The sequence below is a fragment of the Malaya genurostris genome, chromosome 2 (assembly GCF_030247185.1).
Source record: "Malaya genurostris strain Urasoe2022 chromosome 2, Malgen_1.1, whole genome shotgun sequence".
Classification (NCBI taxonomy): domain Eukaryota; kingdom Metazoa; phylum Arthropoda; class Insecta; order Diptera; family Culicidae; genus Malaya; species Malaya genurostris.
The window spans coordinates 213,795,419-213,816,797 of NC_080571.1; positions in this window are offsets into that span (position 1 = coordinate 213,795,419).

The following is a 21,379-nucleotide window of genomic DNA, read 5'->3' on the forward strand; positions in this document are numbered from 1 at the left end:
CAAAGAAATGCTGGGGAGCAACGGAAAACATTATTTTTTATACTGTTACATACAATTGTTTCTAAGTGCCAAAAATCATGACATTTAGCCTCGGACCGATTTTAGCACGGCTCGTTTTTGGCAACATAATCGTTAGAATATGACATATATAAGCCAGATGATGACAGAATTTTTTTTTAATTATATTGTTTTAAACTACTTACAGCAATAAATGCTGGAAGAACATAACATCCATATACCATTCGAATCAGTTCGTCGAGATCAGCAAATGCGTGTGTGACAAATAATTTCACTCAATTTTCTCGGAAAATTCTTTTCTACAAATTCAGATTCATACGAAAAGTCGTATGCTCCCAAACAAAGTTCCTGAATTATGTTTGGTTTCGACCTCTGGTTCCGGAACTACAGGATGATATGTGAAACGAAATCAAAATTGTGTAACTCATTCTTCTCGTAGATGGCTGAACCGAACTAAGATTCAAATGAAATCTAAGAATCATCTAAGATTCAAATGAAAAGTTTCAAGATTCTATATAACATCTTGCTCTTCAGTCAGATCCAACTTCCGGTTTCGGGGATACAGGGTGATTGGAATAAAAATTTCTATTCCACATAAATTAATCAGGTTTATCGGGTTAGCAGATTTGGATAGTCGATAAAAAAATTAACTTTTTTCAGTTTTAGTGGTATTCAGTTTTCGATTCAGAAAGCACCTAAAATTTTAATTGATGCTATGATTGCTCAAAGATGTCTTCACTGATTTTCAAATATTTAGAAACAAATGTAAACTATACAGCTACTCAGGTGAATTTATCTGACTTCGGCCATATCGATTTTAGAATTCCGGTTCCAGTATAAAATCGATTCTCAAAGCTCAATCGTTTTCTCAAAAAAGCCTAATCAAATTTCAGAAACAAAAATTAAAATTAAAATAAACTTATATACAAAATTAATTAATTTTATACATACATACAAAAAATAATTAATTTTATCCAGTTGTGACTTCCGGTTCTCGAATTACATGATGATGAATTTTTAAAATTCAAACCGATATAGAATATGACAATCCCGAAAAGCTTCAAAGTTGGACTAAAAACTGTTGTAATTTATTCGTAATATGGCCATTCGAATCGGTTTGGGTTATGCTGGTTCCTGAATACCGGCTCTGGAAGTACCTTAAATTACCGTAAACTCTAAAGTGGAACTTACATATCATGACATGTTTAATCGATTATCACATTTTTAGATTCAAATTCGATCCGATTTGCAGTTTCGACATTACAGAGTATTGAGTGATTAAAATCTCAAATTGTCGCTTAAAGCGACGGTCATTAAAAAATGTCATGAAAACTTAAACACCGAAGAATATTCATGCAAAAAACACATGCGGATTGATAAAAAAAAGGTATCATCTCACTGCTAGGTGGATTAAACACGTTTTTTATGTTCAGATCGCAGCATGCTGTGTGTTTGGCTGTTAGCTTTCGTATGTTTACTTGTTTTTGCGGTTGAAATTCTGCGTTTTCAAAATGTCGCGTATTGAAAAGGGAGTGAAAATTAAGGTTCTGGACACATGGATAAGTGAGAAGGGTATTACTATGCGAAAATTGGCAAAGCGGTTTGGAATTCATCATGCTATCATTAATAAGTTTGGAGAACACTATTCGTTGGATGAGCTACCAGGAAGAGTCGGAAAACCCGGTATTTTCAACCCGAAACTAGTCCAGAAAGTGGTATCTCTAGTCTTGAAGAAAAAATCAATGCCAATACGTGATTTGGCCAAAAAAGCAGTAACGAGTGTCGGAATGATCCAGCGTATCAAGAGGCGAAATCACCTGAAGACCTACAAGAAGCAGAAAATATCGAAACAAAGTGTAGAACAGAAGAAACGAGCAGCAACAAGGGCCCGGAAATTGTATTCGCGTCTTTTGCAGTATCAGGATGTATGCGTTTTGATGGACAATGAGCCTTATGAAAAAAAGAACTCAAAAACCCTTCCCGGTCCACAATACTTTACTGTCGTCGTTAGGGAGGATGTGAGCGATGCGGACAGGTCGATTCAAGTGGATAAATTCGGTCGAAAGGTACTGGTATGGCAAGCAATATATTTCTGTGGTTTTAAGTCAACAATTTTTTACACTACCGGTACTATAAATGCAGAAATCTATGGATCTAAGTGTCTCCAGAAGAGATTGCTGCCTTTATATAAGAAGCATAGTACACCTCCACTATTTTGGCAGGATTTAGCGTCGGCTCACTATGCCAAAACTACTCTCAATTGGCTTGCGGAAAAGGGTATAAATTTCGTTGAAAAAATATCAATCCACCAAATTGGCCTCAGCTTCGACCCATCGTACGTTACTGGGCAATCGTGAAGAGGGTCTTCAAGAAGACTTGTAAGGCGGCTGGGAACATGCAGGAGTTCAAAAAAGTTTGGTCTCAAGCGTCCAAAAAATGCGATGCAACACTTGTCCGGAACTTGATGAAGAGCGTTAGAATAAAAGTTCGAAAATTCTTGAAGGAATTACTTGAATTTCATTCGGTTTTCATTATACTCAAGTTTAACCTCGTACGATGAAGGATCAATTTTTAGTTTGAATAAAATATCGTTTTTTATCATAATTTGAAAGAAAAATTTGTGGATAGCTTATTTTCGATACACTCCTTATCAAAGTACACTTATTGTCTTTCAAATACGGAAAGTTTATCAATCACTTGAAAAATAGACTGGTGAAAATTGGCCCAGACGACTGTATCATTCGACACAGTTCATCGAGCTGAGCAATGTAACGAACCGAAACTAACTAAACGAACCGACTTCGGCTATACTGGTTCCAAGTTCCCGGTTCCAGAAGTACCGGATACAGTGGTCAAAAAGTTTAAAACGAGACTCATTCAATTTTATCAGAGATGATTTGATCGATTTCCACAAACAGGCTCAAACAAAAGTTCCTATAGTCTCATAGGGTGCTGTTTAATTTCATCCGGGTTCGACTTCCGGCTCCAGAACTATAGGGCAAAGTGTGTTTAATCATTTAGTGCGACGATGCAAAATGAAGAAAAATTCTTAATAACTTGACATAACGGTTTACAAATTCATAAGGCTATGTTAGTTTATACCCAAAGAAAGTTTCTTATTTTATTCAAGATTGAGAAATAAAATTTCTTCACAGAATCTTCTTGTGATATTTTTGAAAATATAAGTAATATGAGAAATGCATCATTACCCCACTAGGTGAATTAAAAATGTTATTTTTTAATATAATTTATAGCAAATATTCGTTTGATAATAACGTTTTCTAGTAGCTTAACCAATGAATACCGAGATACTAGTCCACTCGTCGTCTTGACATGGAATTTGGTCACCGTATTCTGTTTAACGGTTTGATTCGGCGCCTTCTGTATCTTGAAGACATGATGCTTAATTGTCTACTGGACAAACCAGACTGAAGACTTTACCTTATTGACCACATCCCGAATCGTAAAGTTCAGATTGCGCTTGAACTTTTCGCTCACTTTTTCTCCGTTCACAAGGTTGCAATTTTTAGCTTTTCCTTTGCTACCGTGTAGCCACTGGGTCTCCTTGAACGAACGAACCACAAGACAGACAGTCGAACTGTCGATTCTCAACTGTTTCGCGATCCTCGATAACCACTTGCCAGATTGTGACGAAATTTGGTACATTTTAACATTAAACTTTAAACTAGTAATTCAAAAGATTCGATCAATTTTTACTCACGTAATAGGAAGTCATACACATAAAAAAAGTGTTTCATTTTTACAAGTACAGTCTTTAAACTCACAATTTGTGAATTGCTGACAAACTTAAGTCTTACTTCAGTCACTGAAGAACGAAAGAAAATCAAATATTTACTGTCCTTACAGTAATTTAATTTATTTATTTATTTATTTGGGAGCAGAGAAAGCCCCAATTTCTCTCTCCAGCAGGCATAAAACCTCCTCATCTTTTTTGTATCAACAGATTACAAAAATTCAACAGATATATTGCTTAATAATCAGCGCTTAAAGTGAATGTTGCAGTAGATGGAATTGAGAAAGGTAGTAAAAATGCTGTTACATATAATGAGCTAAATCTTTGCTGCAGTACAACAATAATAATTAAAATTTTGATTTATGAATTATACACGATCATCAAATAAGTACTTCGTTCCAAAAAGAAAATCCAAGTCACGAACACCAGATAACACAAGTTTGTTATTCTTTCGTCATAATACCTTTGCATCCCGCCACTCCCTCGGGAAATCCTCGTCATTTTTCATAATTTGTTCCAGATCGTGATGGCATAGCAGGGAAATAAAACTTTGCAGGTTGGCAAATAATTCGCTACTGAAATGACCTCCCCCACGATGCAGCCTATTTCCTCGGAGATATGAGGCGTGCCCAGGACCAGGACCGGATGCCAACCGGAAACCCGGATGAAAATAGCACTTATGCGAATACTCCATCGTCCCCGACTCCAATGATTGAAGATACACGATATTGCTTGCCTCCTGGTCGGGATCAACAGCGTAACCTGCTGCCATTTCTTATGCATATAAATTTGCGTTTTTTGTTCGTTTGCCGTTTTTTTCTCTACTGCGTATGTGGGAGCTAAAATTCATCCGAGGCAAAGGTGAATATTCGCACCGGCAATCGTCGTCGCCTGGGACCCATCACAGACGATGTTTCACTTTGTACCTAACAGGGACCTTTCTCCCACTCTACTCTTAGCTTACACATTCCGTACGTGGTTGATGCAAACATTTCCCACGCAAAACTGGAAGTCCCGCAGCGCGCGGCAGGTATTCGAAATTGATTTCCGCCCGATGATACGGTACGGTACCTCCCGGGACGGGATCGGAACGGTCGAAAATCGATGCTGCACGATTTGTGTTTTATGTTTTTTGAATCGTTATCGGATTCAGTTTCCGGAAGTGTAATAAAATGTTGTGTGTGTGTGTTGAAGTGTGTGTAAAAAAGACGTTTTTATAATTTTCGTTCAGTTCTCAGTATTATTCACACATCCTTAACTATAGTACTTGAATTGACTTCTTTTTTCAGTTAAATATTGAAGACATAATTACTCTAGCAATGAAAAAAACTAAAATATAATTTTTCAATTGCTTATCGAATGTAAGCAAAAATTGTTTTCATTTGATCAAACGGCTAAATTAACTTTCAATGCATTCTGAAAAAATGTGCCTGCATCATCAATGCGGTGGGTAGAACAACAATCGAGAGGCAGTGCAGATGAAAAAATAATTGGTTTGAGGCAACAAAATAATTGGTCCGTTGCAACAAACTACTAATCCGTCCTATCACTCTCGATCACCGCTCATAACCTCCGGATGTTGGCACCGTTTCCAGTCGATTACTTTATAAAAAAGTTAAACATGAACGCTTAAATCAAACCGTCATTTGCAAAGGTTGCATGGTTATGATTGATTTTTTAAATGTATTAGCCTACGCAAACTTTTACTTTTCCCCGTTTACCTGTGTCTGTAAGTCCTTCTATGCTAAGTTACCCTTGAAAGTGACCTTTTAGTTTAGTGGACGTGTGATTTGCTCGAAAGATATTACATTCAGAATTCAACTAGCAATGAAGCGGTTTCACACTCAAAGTGTTCTCGTTAATTGGTTGTTGCTGAGAAACTCTAGAAATTAACAGCAGAAAAGGTAGCAAAATTGAATGAAACTTTACTCACATCTTCAGTATGTCAAACAATTCATTTTGCGCGGATGGAAATATCAATTTGACTTCAGACTTATTTGTAACATGGAAACTGTTATTGGTAGAAAAACTGAGTAGAAGAACAAGTGGAAGGAAATCGAAAAGTTCTACACACTCATAAAAAGTAAAACCGATTTTGTCAACAATTCAAAAATTGTCAAAAAAAATATTAATACTAGAGTTGAAATTTTCAAAAAAAAACTATAAATAAAAAGGAAAAATTTTACTTCGCAAATTTTTATGTGAAAAGATCGAAAAAAAAATTTAGAGAAAAGTGAGACAATAGTGTTATCAAACACAAAGATACCGTTTTTTGGATTGTCATATATTTTTCTAGAAAGTATTGGCTTTTTGCACAACGTATTCAAACATTAGAAAAAGTGGTTACCAAGATATGATTTTTTTTTCATTCGGCTCTTCGGACCAGAGGAGTTTTCTATTCCAATGTACGGGGGAAAGTTTGATAAAATCGGTTCTGCAACGTCTAAGAAAATTGAGCGGTAAAAAAATAAAGCCTTTTGTCGGTAAGGTCACTTTTACAATTGTATCTCAGGAACAGAAAATGACCCAGGCATGCGGACGTGTGTAAATAACGTAAGGAATGCAATTCGTTTATTATTTTATCATTACGTCAATACTCAAGCCCTGAAGTTAAGTTGTAGATGAAAACGCATGATATTTAGTTCTGAAGGTGACTGGTGTACGATACCTAAATACCTTGCGTCTCCATCGCATGATAATTTGATGGAGACGCTTGATTTTTCGAATGATTTATTTTTTTTAAAGTCTAATTTTATACCCGTTCACTTTTTTAAAAAATCTGAAAAAAGAGGGTAATGTATTCATAAATGATTTATTTTTGATTGCATTGTAATCAAATTGTAAGTGCAAATAAAAATATTTTTTTTCGGTTTTTTTAACGATATCAAACTAACTGAAGATTATAAGAGGAGAAAGAATATGAAATCATAGAGCCATAGTACTCAAGAAAGAGTAAGGATGTGAAGAATAAAGTGCGGAAAAGTGAGACGTGACAAGGGTCATTTAAGTAAGCAGAAGGCTTCTCGTATCTAAACTTTTACCTTCTACCAGAGGAGTGGAACTTAGGCATCTTAGCAATACGAGTCATCCGAGTCTCTGATATGTCAGAAAGTAAAGGCAAAGGTCGTTTGCCATTTATTGTCCGAACCGGTAAAAGTAAAGTTACGAGAAGTTGTCACATTCTGCCACACAACGGTTTCCCACACAATGTGTTTCCATTGTGTTGATATTTTCTCATACAGTTAGTTTCAACACCGGAATGGAAGATTTGTCCGAAACTATTGCTTGAGTGCCTGGAGTTGTAGCGTATGGCTATGCGTCCCAGGGTGCAAGCGGCGCACGGACAGCGCTCCATTCATCGCTGTGTGATGGAATCCCATCAAATTTTTACTTTTTATTTTTTTATTTATGACTTCTGGTCAGTCAGTAATTTTTACTTTTTTCGGTTTTTTTTAACGATATCAAACTAACTGGAGATTATAAGAGGAGAAAGAATATGAAATCATAGAGCCTGATTTCATATTCTTTCTCCTCTGACATATCAGTCAGACATATCAAAATAATAATAATTTGAACATTTATTTTTAGATGAAATACATTTTGAAAAATTCTGAAAGAAATTAGAAAGATTTCCCATAGCTCCTAAAATATTACTGATTTTTTCAAGTTTTTTGCTAAAGATCCACCCTAACTCCACAAATATGGCAGTTGAAGGGTTCAAATTTTGGGAAAAACATCTCTAATACAAATCCTTCCAACCAGCTTATATCAATTTTATTTCTGGGGGCAGTTTTTATATGCAAACCCGGCTTAACAGATTTCTGCAAACTTAGACTCATATGGACAGTCCTGTGCTCCCATATAAGGGTTTTGAATTTCATGTGGATCCTACTCCTGGTTCCGGAACTACTGGATGATATATGTAATGAAATTGAAAAAAATGTCACTCATTTTGCTAGTAGGTGGATGAACCGATTTCGTCCATCTAACGTTAAAAATAACAGTTCTTAAGGTCCCATTGAAACTGCTTATTTTTTAATCAGATCCGACTTCCAGTTCAGGAGATATAGGGTGATTAGTATAAAAATGTCCATTTCAAATTAATTAAGCAGGTTTGTCGGATTTGCAGATTGGATTAGGGGCTGTCCATAAAAGACGTCACGTTTTTTGACGATTTTGGACTCCCCATCCCCCCTTTGTCACAAATTGTCACAGAAACAAAGACCCCCCACCCCCCTATATCACATGTCACGAATTCAAAATAAATAAAACTCATCTCAATACATTCTCAATATGTATGACAAACCATACAAACATGAGGGAAAAATTGATTTATTACATGCTGTCATTAGATTAAAAAATATCATGAAAACTACAAAATCATTAGAATTATTTTATTAATATCATTTATATAAATTAACAAAAGTATTTGGTTGGAATTGATGAAACATTTAAATCATCTGTTTTATTCCTCCTAGGGGTACACAGATATATTATTGTTTTAGGTAAAGAACAATATTTCCTTAGTGTAGCATACAGGGTTGAGAAAATAAAGACCAAAACCTCATCAAAACGAGATCACTGCCGGAGAATCTTTTCTTGATCAGTTGATCAGTGAATTTTAAATCACATTGATCAATATCGCTACTGATCTTCCGTCACACAATGGGTAGTGATTTTGAGCTAAAATGATTCTTGATTTATGTAGGTAAGTTCAATCATTGGATGATTCGATAAGCTTTGATGTTGGTGGAGGAAAATTACATATGATCAAGATAAGACATGACATGATCTACGTCTGAAATCATTGATCTCCCGCCCTTTTTCAAATGGAGTACAATTGGATAAACTGCATCAGAATCAGATAAGAGAAATTTTTATGATATACTATTATTAATGCAAGAAAATCAAATTACGGAAAAAATTGTCAGTGTACGGAAAAGCTAGCGATCGCAAAACAACTAAAATATTAGTTGTTTTTCTGATTTTGATTGGGTAAAATTTGTTACAACTAATCGACTGTTGTTTTAACTAATCTGTCATTTTTTGATTCATCGTGCTGGCAGCTTAGCAACGACACCCAACAAGTAAAGAAACATTTCAGTTGAGCAATGCCAAACAAGCTGAGCGAACAATGAAACGTTTCAATGAGATGTCACTCGTGCAATTGAGCAAAGACACAATCCCAGCAAAGTTACTTGTATGAATGAAAGCAAAAAAATGTCTCAGTTGTTTCAACCAATTATTCAGTTATTTGAACTTAAAACGCCAATTGCAATAAATATTTTTTACTGTTAGCCTCTTCGGGGGCAGCTAATCGATCACTGCTTAAACAACGAAATTTTACTTAATTAACTGCTTATTTCTTTATCACTAAACTCACAAAGGATATGGAAATGAACCAAAAGATTACATTTCTCAAAAGGGAACTCACCAGAAAAATGGTCACAGGGAATTAGGAAATTTTTCCTTCACTTGCAGAATGGCTCGCTGGTAAACCTAATGCTACAGATACACTTTCAAGAAAATACAAATAGTACCGCTTCACTTTAGCAGCAAATTTTTAAGCGTTAAGCGGTTTTAATAACATTGATATGAACTGTCCTAGAATACATTACTCTCAGATGAAATAAAATCATTTCTACTGTAGAAATATCTTTTTAACACATGGAAATCTTGTTTTACAATTAACTGATATATTCTTCTGCATACTTTCACTTCAATAAAACGACCACTACGTAACTAACATAAATGACGTTCATTTACGTTGAAAATTTTCAATATATATGAAATGAAGAGGTTTTTTGCTCTGCCTTTTGCTGTCTTCGTTCTCCGCCAAGTGACAACATTTGAATACAACAATATCGGTTACCTGAATGGTTATGTCAAAATCAACAGATATGTTAGTTAAATCAACAGCATTTTAGTGGAAACAACCAGGGCGTGAAACAACAATTGCAATATTGTAATTTTGTGATCTGCGGGTTCTCCGTGTGCATAACTTAAGTTAAACCGTTTGAAGGCATCTTTTTCTTTTTTACTCCTATTAGGAAAAATTTATTAATTTCGCTAATTTACTCGCTCCTCCGTGCACTTTTGCTGATCACAACAGAAATGATTTCCTGCATCATTCATTTACGAATTTACAAGAAGAAGCTTTTACATCAACAAATACACGTTTTCCTATAGAATGTAAACGTTTATTGTGGAGATTTTTTCAGGAAATAGGGAAAAACAGTAATATAATTAGGTATTTCAAAAATGCGCTCATTGAAAATATTGGACGTCACATTCCAAAAACCTCCCCCCCCCCCTCCTTCCCCTTGTCATAAAAGGTAACGTTTTATGAAATATCCCCCTCCCCCTTGCGGCGTGACGTCTTTTATGGACAGCCCCTTAGTCGATAACCAAATTAACTTATTTCAGTTTTAGCGGTATTCAGTTTTCGATTCAGAAGGAACCCAAAAATTTAATACGCACTACGATTCTTCAAAGATTTCTACACTGATTTTCAAACATTTTGAAACATATGTAAACTATACAACTCCTTAGGTGAATTTAACTGATTTCGGCTACACCGATTTTCGAAATCCAGTTCCGGTATCGAATCGTTCTTCAAAGCTCAATCTCTTTCTCAAGAAAAGTCAAATCGAATTTCTGAAAGAAAATTCAAATTAATTTCATACACAATTGGTAAAATTTATCCGATTCCGATTACCTTTCCTGGAAAGTGCAGAGTGATGAGTTTTTAAAACTCGAACCTATATAGAAGATGACCATTCTAGAAAGTTTCAAAGTTGGATTCAAAACTATTGAAATTTATTCGTCATATTAAGTTATGGTCATACGCAAGGATGGCTTTTATCGTATCAAAAAACTACAAGGATCAGCCCCATGGGGTTGTTCGAGCCGTTGATGTGGAACAAGGCAACCAAAATTTCCAATGATTGACATTTTCAATTAATCGTCACACTTTTGAATCCGCAAATGCACAAGAGTCTGCTTAGATTGATCCTTATTAGGAATCAACACCGAACACGCGAACCCAGAATGTAGACTCCATTTATCGTGATTTGTATTTGTTTCGTAGCCGACGAAATTACATCAATAGCCCAAATGTATACAATTAAATGTTTGTAATGCATGCTTGCGATACGGAAATCGATATTTAAGGTTTCCTTCACCAAGTTTGTGTTCAAGTTTTGTATGCAAGCAGTTATTTTTAGAGCGTTTCTCTACCATTGCTACCATTTTGCGATTTCGGTTGAAGCGATAAAATATTTCTCATTATCAATCGAGTTCATCTTATATAAATTAGAAATTGGTCTTATGCACTCAAAATTTACCCTGGGGTAGTTGTCAATTTCTCAGGCGAAACGACATAACATGGGATTTCATCCAATCTTGCACGACACAAGATCAGAGGATACCAATAAAAGCTTCAAATCGTTTATGGCACTTTTTGTCTTGCTGTGTAGCAACAACCTACCTCTAGCAAGCTACGCATAAGATTTTCGGCAATCATTAACACTGGTCATACGAATCGTTTTGGGTTTTGCTGGTTCTAGAACACCGGCTCTGGAAGTACCGTAAATAATGATGAAAGACTCAAAAGTGGAACTTACTTCGACATCTCATGGAATGTCATTAAAATAACGCCATGAGAACTTAAATACAGATGAATATTCATGCAAAAAACACATGCATATTGATAAAAAACCTGTTTCAATCCACCTACACCTAGTGGTGTAATGATGCCATTCTCATATCAAACTTATTATCATTTATATTAAAATTTTTCACGTTTTCTGTTTCGCCCGCGTGAAGGTATAAAATTTTTAACACGCTTTACCCTATAATTCCGGAACCAGATTTCGGATCCGGATGAAATTCTGGAATTCCATACAAGACCACAGCACCTTCCATTAAAACCTAAGTTTGTGAAAATTGGTCATCACTGAGAAAAGTACGTGAAATCAATTTGACAAAATAGGACCACTATTTCCTGTGCCTCCGGAATCGGAAACTGAGAACTAAGATAGCCAAAATCGATTTGTTTGGCCGTCTACTGATAATAAATATCGAATGGAGTAGTTTTGGGGTTAGTTTAGATATTTCTCTTCGTTTTTTGTCTCGCCCCTCTAAGTAATGCTACAAAAATTTTTACAAACTTTACCCTATAATTCCGGAACCGGAAGTCGGATCCGAATGAAATTCAGAAGTTATGTGTGGGACCATCAGACCATTCATTTGAGTCAAAATTTGTTGAAATCGGTCACGCCATCTCTAAGAAAAGCGAGTGAGTAAATTTATATTGTAATTTTTACACTAATCACCTTATAATTCCGGAACCGGAAGTTGGATACAAATGAAATTCGGAAGTTTTGTGAAGGACCATGAGAGCATTCATTTGAACCTAAGTGACAATCAGTTGCGCAATCTATAAGATAAGTTAGAACACACATTTTCATTTTTTGCCTTTCTCATATAGAAAGGCTATGCAATCACTGTGAAAATCGACTTTTTAACCGAGGCCCGGAGGGCCGAATGTCATATACCATTCGACTCACCTCGACGAACTAAGCAAATGTCTGTGTGTGTGTGTGTGTGTGTGTGTGTGTGTGTGTGTGTGTGTGTGTGTGTGTGTGTGTGTGTGTGTGTGTGTGTGTGTGTGTGTGTGTGTCCGTGTGTGTGTGTATATGTGTGTGTATGTAACAAAAATATGCACTCACTTTTCTCAGAGATGGCCAAACCGATTTTCACAAACAAAGATTCAAATGAAAGGTCTCATAGTCTCATAGCCTGCTATTAAATTTCATTCCGATCCGACTTCCGGTTCCGGAGATATAGGATGATATGTACCAAAAAAGTGAAAAAAATATGCACTCACTTTTTTCAGAGATGGCTGAACCGATTTTCACAAACTAAGATTCAAATAAAAGGCATTATGGTCCCATAGCTTGCTATTGAATTTCGTTTGAATGTGACTTCTGGTTCCGGAGTTATATGGTGATATGTGAAAATTTTAAAAAAGTTTACACTCAATTATCTCTGGAACAACTCAACCGATTTTTGCAAACTTAGATTCAAATGAAAGGTCTTATAATATCCTAAAAATTTGTGGAACATTTTATCTGGATCCGACTTCCGGTTCCGAAACTAAAGCGTGATAAGTGGAAAATTACCAATTTTATTAGTATTTTTCCACGAACGATGGTTAAAAACAGGTACAAATCTCATAAAACTGTCTGATAAATTCTTCTAGTTTGCATAGCTTGTTAGTTTGTGGGCATAAAAGATTAATTCGCACTACTGGTCCCCTCTTTTCCTGTTCCGAGAGCACCGAAAGTGGAGAAGAAAAACTCCTAAAACTAAATTCACTACGATTTCTCTGCGATGCTTGAACCGATTTTCACAAATCTTGATTTGAATTAAAGTTTATACTGTCTTTAAACCTACTGTGAAATTTCATCCGGATCCGACTTCCAATTCCGTAGTTGGAGGGGTGATGAGTGTCAAAGTTTTCAAATCGCCATATAGAGTGATCGTGCTTTGTTCTATTTCGTACACGTTGTGTAGTGATGTCAATAATAATTCGCGACCTAGAAGGAACGGTGCTGCTATCTATGAAAGTTTTCTAATTTGAAGTTTTGTGCGTTGAAGTACGAAATTGTTTAAATGATTCTTATTTAGCCATTAGAACATATTGTGCGGTGTATCGTAGCTGGTATTTCGTCAGTATAAAGCGGAAAAAAATTCTCTTCCGGCACTAGTAATCTGCATACACACTTAAAACCATTTCTTGAGCTCGGCATAATAAAATGCCGAAACTGATCAGCAACACCTAAATTTGCTGATTGCTCAGTAATCAATACGCATGTTTATAAACTTCGTTAAATGCATTCACTGATATTTCGGTAAAATGCTTCATTTTGCCGAAATTTGACATAATTGCTTGCTGAATTTATCAGTAAACAACAGATATGCCGACATCAGCAGAGACGTTTGCCGAGATTTCGGAATATGCGCTAGCTGTTGCCGAGATTCAGCACGACAGCTGTCATTTATTGTCGCGTCACATTTTCGCTTCGCATTGCGCGATTATTTTCTGATGAAATTCTCGAGTGAAAAAATGGATAATCTTCGAAGAAACGTGGAACCACTTGCAAGTAAAAATATTGAATAAATATAGTGACATGTTTCGCTTTATAAAAAGCGACTTTATCAGATCACATTATAAGGGAAAAACACCCAACACAGGGCTCAAAGAGTCCTCGAGACAAAACTTTGGGGGATATGCGAAAAAATAACCCAATGCATGGACAAATTCAATAGATCAAAGTAAGTTTATTTTTTGAACAATACCGTATATGCATCATTAAATATTGAAAATTTTTGTATATTTATTTTTATTTTCATATTTCCAGCTCGACTCAAGATGGCCGCATCCGGAAACGCCGCTTTTTATTATGCTACATGTTTTAAGGTAGAGGCTTTAAGCACTACTGGCAACAAATTTGTAAGCCTCCTTTAAGTGTTAATAAAATGAATTTTTGATCCTGAATGGTGTGTTTATAATGTTTAGAAATTACAAAAAAAATTAATTGACTAGATTTTTAATTACTGATGATTCGGTAATTTGTTTTTTTTTTTCATTTTTTCGTTTTATTTTATTGCCGAATATTCAGCGAACGTTTCACTGAGCAAACAGTAAATCTTATGCTGGCGATTTCGGCAATATTTGACGTTTGTCAAATTTGATGGTGCCGAGACGCTCAGTTATTTTATTTTTGCCGAGATGATTGCTGATTACTCGGCTGTGCGAATCTCGGCATTTTTTTGCCGAGACTCAGCTAAAAAATTTAAGTGTGTAGGTAAGAAAATATTTGATTTTTTTTGACAAAACAACTATTCTTAGTTAATCTAATGCAGTAAACCAGTGCATTACAATACAGAAGGAGTTAATTAAGAATAATTTAAGAATTTTTTTCTCCGAATATTGTAGATCATGGATCTGAAAAGTTGCTCGAATGGGCTTGCAAAAACATTTCCTGACAGTGTTTGTTATGCTGATAAGAACAACAAATGCAAATTGTTGAGCCAAATAATAATAATGAAGTTATGATTGGTAAAAAAAGGTATTGACCGGGTATATCGATTTCATCATGTGAAATAAAATAAAGGATGTACAAACAAACGTGAAATAAACGACGCATAATATAGATTGAACGACTCAGAATCGATCCAACAAAAACTGCTCGGCAATAAATTTCGTTCTCCCAAGTAATTTTCAAATATTGTTCTAACTCAAATTCAGACAACTGTTCGTTTTCTGTTCCCAGGTATGAACCGTACAACTAAATGAGTAATTCTGAGGACTGCTTCTGTACCCGTTGCATTTATCGATTGTCGTTCAATGCGTGCCGCCAATTTGTTTACTTATATATTTATTAAATTTATTCATCTGACAATAAAATATACCTAATGAATAAATCCCAAATGTCCTCAAGCATGATGTTATCGGTTCGGAATATCTTAAAGCCGTTCGTTGTAATCTCGTTGGATGTCAATCGTTCTATAGAGTCGAGTTTCTGTAACATATAAAATGTTAAGAATTTTGTGATCTCAAATACGGATATTAAAAAAACCTTAATAAATGATTCAAAACAGCCATCACGTGTTGCATGTTTATTTACTGGCTTTGAAAGAACATGAAAATAACCAAGCAGAAAGCTCACTTCTAGTGCAAACTTTTATTGCATGCGGCTCGATAGTTGGAGAGAAGCACAAGTCGAAAATAAGACAAATCCATCATTGTAGATCTCTTCTACTCCAACTAACTTAACAAGTTCATCAACACAGTGCACGTATCATCTTTTGAAGGCTCCTAAAGGTGAATCGAAAAATGCTTTATTATCACATTTCAAATGAACACTTCGACGAAAAATTTGCACCACAAGTAGAAAACATACAGTTTTAATGCAATTCAAAGAATTTTTAAAAATAGCAGTTGATTTTCATTCATAAATATTGTTCGGAAATTATGTTTACTTTTTCTCACATACCGATCACTTGTTTTCTACACGAGAAAATAGACATCACTCAAAGCGATAATTTCATATTTATTTACTGAATTAGTATCTTCAAAGTTTTTGAGAAACACTAGTACTTACCATTTCTACCAGCAAAACTAAAATCGAAGAAAACGGTACGTTTGAAAATTTATCACTTTTTGCTTTTGCTTGTTTACTTACTTTACACTTGTTGTTGTTTGCTTGTTTACTTCACACACATAAGCTGTCAAACTCAACTTCGTAGTCGCGAATAATAACAATCCTACTACATGTTTCATGCTGCTGATTCATGCTGTTTAGCACGCAGTAGTAACAGAAACGCAGGTTCGTTTCGTTAGATTTAGTTTAATTGGTTTAAACGAAATAGAGCATGAGATAGTAAGTATAAGTTTAACTACGTTCAAAACTGTTCCAATTTGTAGGTCATATTTGTTGGTAGCAAACGAACCAACTTCAGCTATTCCGTTCATCTGAATCCGGTTTCGGGAGAATTGGAAATAGTGATTAGAAACTGCAAAAAGGATATCACTCACTTTTCTTGGAGATGGCCGAATAGATTTTCACAAACTTATAGGTTCAAAAGAGAAGTCTTACAGTTTCATACAGTTGTTTTTGCGAATTTCACGGTTATATTTATGATGTAATGAGTAATATTAGAAAGGCATCATTACACCACTAGGTGGATTAAAATAGGTTTTTTTTGCACATTTTACCCCATAATTCCGGAACCGGTAGTCGAATCTTAATATTATTCAGGAATTTTGTATGGAATCAGAACAAATTGGCTCAAATGGCACGTTCCCCTTACGAATAGATTTAGAAAGACAGATTGCGTTAGCTCTGAGATAACGAGGGCATTTCCTATAATTAGTTTCATTAATTGTTACTTTGTAGAATTTCGATCGCAGTGATCAACTTAGGCACCTGACCCCTGTTTGTACGGTTTTAGTTTCTGTAAACATTCAATTCCAATAGTGTATCGCCCAGATATAAGAAAGATGTTGATATTTTGGATTTGTCGAAATACTTCATTATTAAAAACAACTTCCGATCTCCATATGATGATGATGCAAATTTTCACTGACTGTCAAAACTCCAGAAAAGCAAGTTTCGCGGCTGAGATTATCCTATTCGGTAGCTCTTGCAATAATAATGAAGGTTCGAATATTTTATCTGGGGGAACTTTTTTCATATTCGATATTTAAGAAAAATGAATCCCTCATCTAACTGTAGAAGTCTCGTCCATCATTTTGGACTGTCTCTTCTTTCTTTTTCGGTTAACTTTCTTATTTATGAGTGACTGTCTCTTTTTCACAAATGCCAACTGTACTAACTTTCTGAGCATTAGATAATTAGTATTGTGTTTTGATTAAAAAAAGTTGATAAAAGCGCTAGTCCTTCGGAGCCATCCATTAACAAATGTTATGTATTTGTTTCCTGTTTTGACATTTGACGAAGGTACCATACGATTAAAAAAAAACTGCGAGCACGTTTTCTGAATACTTGTTGAATTACAATTGATCATTGCGACATTGTTCACTCCAACCAGAAATTGAGCAATTCCAGAAATGGGTAGAAAGTCGTCAGTTTTCAAATACTCTGATTTGAATGAACCTTTTCACATGTATTCAGTGCGTCATTTCATCGGATTTATTGAGTCAAATTCAACTCAAGACTGATTAAAAACAGGGCGAATTGTATATTTTCTTCCTATTATTGCAGCTTGGAAATTGAAAATTGTACCAAAATGGTGTTCAATATAATAATGTGGAAAATATATAATACTAATTGGCAGCGTCACCATGTTGGACACTGCTGTCATAGTCACACGAAAACTCGAAGCGGATGTGCTTATTTTCATCTTACCAATGTACCAAGCAGAGACAGGCAGAATTCACTCTAACTTATGATTTGAGTATATGAGATGACTACTGGAGCTAAAGTGAATAGTAGTAGCGTTCCCCTTGTTTTTGACGTGAAAACGTGCTGAAACATACAGGCTAGAAGTTTGAATACAATCGTGGTTTGAGATGCTTGCCATTGAACCATAAGAGATAATGTTAAGCCTCCTAATGATTAGTCGCCCTGGGAATAATTTGCTTAAACCACTACCATATATTTTCCAATCGACAAAGACAATTGAATATTGATTGGCTATTAATTGAAATGCCAGGTTCTCTTCAACTGTTAACGCGGACAGATGCCGTCACTATTTGAGAATCATTTTAATGTTTATGTCCTTCAAATATCATCAATAATTTCAAGACATTCGGTTCATTAGTGTGTTATTTATTATGCTTTCGGTGACGCTACTTTTGTAAAATTAGAAACAATGGAGAAAAAAGAATTTCATGATAAAACACTTTTTTTAATACGAAAACCTCTTTTTAATATACCTAACATGGTGTGATAATACCTTTCTTCTACGATTCAAACAGTTCGTTGGAACTTTTTTTCCATTGACTTTGATAATGTTTGACTCGAATTGGAACTATTTTTTAATGCACCGCGCTCTAAGGCAGTTGTTCCGGAGCCTGTCCGAAAAGTTCATTCCATCGTTATGAAAATAGCCGACATAGCATATTGTTTCATATTATTCATGATCTCCTATATATTACAGCAAGATTAATCAAAATACTACGAGTTAAAAAAGTTTGGAAACCAGTTTTGAAGACCTCTTTTGCTTGATACTACTACATTTGAATATTGCACTTGAATTTAAGTTAATGAAAATCATTTCAATCATATTTGAAAAAAACCCCTTCGTAATCCACCTAGTGGTGTGATAATGCCTTTCTCTTCTTTCATAACAGTGTAATGAAAATATGTTTCATACTTTTATTAAATAATTTTGGACACTAATTTTGACAACAATTGATGCAGATTGATTCGAATAGTTCACAAAAGCATGCTTCAGTGTTTATGTCACACAGTCAGCATCATTTTTCCAAACTAGTGCTTGACATTTGCGTTGCCTATTTGTATGAGAACAGTGATGCTAATCTAAAAAAATTTTCATATATCTTGAAAAATCAGTACATGAAATTTTCGAAATCGAAAAAAAATTTTTGATGCCAAAAGGCTTAGAATTGCATGAAACGTCGAGATTTAGTGTCATCTCGAAAAAAAATTTTTTTGAAAAAATCGACTTTTTGGGACTTAGAAAAAATATGAAAATACATGTCCGAGAAAGTTGATTTTTTCAAAAAAATTTTTTTTGAGATGACACTAAATTTCGATGTTTTATGCAGTTTTAAGAGTTTTGGCATCAAAAAAAATTTTCGATTTTGGAAATTTCATGTACTCCCCCCTATGGTGCTTTTTCAAGATCGAAAATTGTCAAACCTTTACCACCGGGCAGCACCCCTTGAGCATGTCCGATTTAGGTCAAATTTTGCATGAAGGCTTTTTTCGAGGTGCTTAAACTTTTGAGAACTTTACGAAAATAGAGTTGATCCCAAAATTTTGGCACCCTTATATATATAAGAGCGGTAAAAATCAACGTGTTTTGTCGGTTACGTCACTTATACCATCATATATCTGGAACCAAAAGTCACAACCATTTGATCTTCGAACTTGATCAACGGCCCGACAGTAGCTTTCAAACGAGCCCAAGTTTGTTAAAATCGGATCAGCCATCTCTAAGAAAATTGAGCGCGTTCAAATACAACGCTTTTTGTCGGTTACGTCACTTATACGATCATATCTCCGGAACCAAAACTCACAACCATTTGATCTTCGAACTTGATCAATAGCCCGACAGTAGCTTTCAAACGAGCCAAAGTTTGTTAAAATCGGTTCAGCCATCTCTGAGAAAATTGAGCGCGTTCAAATAGCACGATTTTTGTCGGTTACGTCACTTATACAATCATATCTCCGGAACCAAAAGTCACAGCCATTTGATCTTCGAACTTGATCAATGGCCCGACAGTAGCTTTCAAACGAGCCCAAGTTTGTTCAAATCGGTTCAGCCATCTCTGAGAAAATAGAGCGCGTTCAAATACAACGCTTTTTGTCGGTTACGTCACTTATACAATCATATCTCCGGACCAAAAACTCACAGCCATTTGATTTTCGAACTTGATCAATGGTCCGACAGTAGCTTTCAAACGAGCCCAAGTTTGTTCAAATCGGTTCAGCCATCTCTGAGAAAATTGAGCGCGTTCAAATAGCACGATTTTTGTCGGTTACGTCACTTATACAATCATATCTCCGGAACCAAAAGTCACAGCCATTTGATCTTCGAACTTGATCAATGGCCCGACAGTAGCTTTCAAACGAGCCCAAGTTTGTTAAAATCGGTTCAGCCATCTCTGAGAAAATTGAGCGCGTTCAAATATCTTCGAAAAGTGCACACACACACACACACATACATACACACACAGAGACATTTTCCGATCTCGTCGAGCTGAGTCGAATGATATATAACACTATGGGTCTCCGAGGCTCCGTTCGAAAGTCGGTTTTTCCAGCAATTCTAATACCTTTCTATAGAGAAAGGCAAAAATGAAGTCAGTTCCATTTTTAAGGGTTTTAACCACTATTAACGGAATTTACGGAACCGGAAACTGGATGCCAGTATAGAAAAATTCGAATCATTGAACTATCAGATAATATGAATTAAAAAGCTACAAAAAAATTAATTCAATTTAAAAAAAAATTCCAAAATTCCGATTTTTTGAAAATCGATTTAATCGTTGCTGAGAAATCGAAGTGAGTTCCGTTTTTGAAGCTTTTCTTCATTATTACCGGTGCGTTCGAAAGCGGAAACAAAGGCTGGTAGTCCCAAAGTAGATGTATACATCCACTAACTAACAAGGTTTGCCAACTAGAAGAATTTACCAGAAAGTTTAAAAAAAATTAGCACCTCGTTTCGCCATTACTTGTGAAAAAATACCCATGAAATTGAAATTTTTTTACTTATTGCGCTGTAATACCGGAACCGAAAGTAGGATCTGGATAAATTCTTTGGGGACTTTTTAAAGAATTGCAAGATCTTTTATTTGCATCTTAGCTTGTAAAAATCGGCTAAGAAATTTCCGAGAAAATTAAGAGCTGAAGCCAGTAGGTCGCATATAGCCACGTGTCTCCCTCTGCGTATTACATTTCTCTCCATGCTCTCTTGTATATGTTCAAAATGTCTCTCGATGAGCCGGGTGGCCAGAAAAGTTTCGATATTTTCGGTTACAAGTTCGGTCGATTGACATATATAAGCATAAAATATAAGCAATAAAGCTACCGCTTGTTTGGCAGCCTTTCTGAGTCGATTTATTTCTCTCTCATTTTTCGTTGCGTTACCAGGAAACTGAAGCAGAAAAAAGCGCGTGCATAGAAATCGACTTAACTTCACAAAAATAAGGGGAACGTGCCATTTGAGCCAATTTGTTCTGATTCCTGATTCAGCAATGCAATTCTTTCTTCAGAAAAAAGACTTTCCCGACCGCTAAAGTCAATGAATCATTCTGAAATTTTTACAGAATAATCTAAACTAACTTTCGAAGAGATTGTCAGCTGGGTTTTTTGATATTCGTCA